This window comes from Propithecus coquereli, unplaced genomic scaffold (genome assembly GCF_000956105.1).
Source record: "Propithecus coquereli isolate 6110/MARCELLA unplaced genomic scaffold, Pcoq_1.0 Scaffold239, whole genome shotgun sequence".
Classification (NCBI taxonomy): Eukaryota; Metazoa; Chordata; class Mammalia; order Primates; family Indriidae; genus Propithecus; species Propithecus coquereli.
In genome coordinates, this window is record NW_012147941.1 from 761,403 (window position 1) to 762,982 (window position 1,580).

A 1,580-nucleotide genomic window follows, 5' to 3' on the forward strand; every position below is an offset into this window, starting at 1 on the left:
GACCGGCCCCCCATTGTATTTAAACTCCAAGCTGTCCAGGACTGCTTAGCAGCTACTACCACAGAAATGAATCGACACCTTTCTTCACTTCAAAGAAAAGTAATTCTTGCTACTGTGTTTATACCACCACTTGCTACAGTATTACACCAAAATTTCCCTTTATAACTATAAATGCTCATGACATAGTGTTGTTTCAAGTACACAACTAAGTCATATTACAGAATTATCCTGACAAGACTAAAAAGAAACACCAGCAGATAGTTCAAGATAGGAATAACCATATTGACCATAAAAGTTGATATCCCTTGGAATCTACACATTTGACTTTTTTAAAGCAATTTAGCATTTTTTAAGGTACCATAACTGAAGAGTTGACATGAGCAAAGCCTAGTGGAAAAAAAGTAAGAGAGAAACTACACCCAAAGTAACTAGCAGTAACTAGAGGCACCACTTAGTGAAGGTTTATATAATGCAGATCACTCTAAAACGTCTACGTTTATGGGCTCAGATAACCTAACATGACACAATGACATCCTTTGTTTAATTTCTATAATAAACCTAATGTGTTAATTATTGCACCTTGTTATTTAAAAGCACTGCCTGAATAATCTCCTTTGCATCAATGACAATCCACCTCCATGGTGACACCTCTAGCACAGACTTCCCTTTTGAATTTCATACCAGGACACAGCTAACTGTTAAGTGAATAAATACATTTGGATGTCCCATAGGACTTTGTTGAATTCATTATGTCTAAGATAACTAACAAGTTCTCTTCCCTTTCCCACCCTCCAAACTACTCTTATTCTTATACTTTGCATTCTTGTCAATAGCATCACCCAGTACACTATAAACAGAAATCTGACCCCAGACAGAAATCTGGGAATTACTGTAGATTTCTCCGTTTTCTTCTACCTAAACTCCTACACAGTCACCAAATCCTGCCAGATGCATCTCTTTAACACCAGCCATCCTCCTTGTTTCTATCTCCACTGTTACTGCCTTTATTCAGGCCTCATAATCTCTAGTCTGGACTAGTCTCTTTGCATCTAACTGATCTTCTATACTCTCACCAGAGTGATCATGTTAACGCCCTCCTTAAAATACTTCAAACACTCTCTCTCTCCTTGCTGTTAAAATAAAGCCCCAGATCCTTCACGTGATATTTAAGCCTCTCCAAAATCTGGTCCCTGGTTTTAACTCTCCCCAACCCCACCTTAAAATCCAAGCCCCAGCATTACCAAACTATTTGTGGCTCTCAAAAGTGCAATCTTCTTTTACACCTTTTATCTTTGCTCTTACTTCTCCTTCTTCCTAGAACACTCTTCCACATCTTTTTGTCTTTTACTAAGCAGCCTCTATGTTGCTTTTCCTTCCAGTCCCTTCGGTATAATCACTCCCTTCCTCCTTTGTGACTGAACTGTACTTGGGGCTTTTGTCACAATACCTATAACACTTAATACTATATACTTGTTTATCTGTCTGTTTCCCCTTGGGCATAGCTTAAGAGGTCCCTGAGAGCAGAGATTATGTCTTACTCATTTATTCAATTTTGTATGCCCAGCACATACTTTACTGAC

The 1,580-nt window shown here is 38.4% G+C and overlaps 1 protein-coding gene across 1 annotated transcript in view; it reads right to left on the bottom strand.

Moving 5' to 3' along the window:
- GMEB1 (glucocorticoid modulatory element binding protein 1) overlaps positions 1-1,580 on the bottom strand; it is a 47,210-nt gene that overhangs the window by 36,563 nt on the left and 9,067 nt on the right. The window lies entirely within an intron of this gene.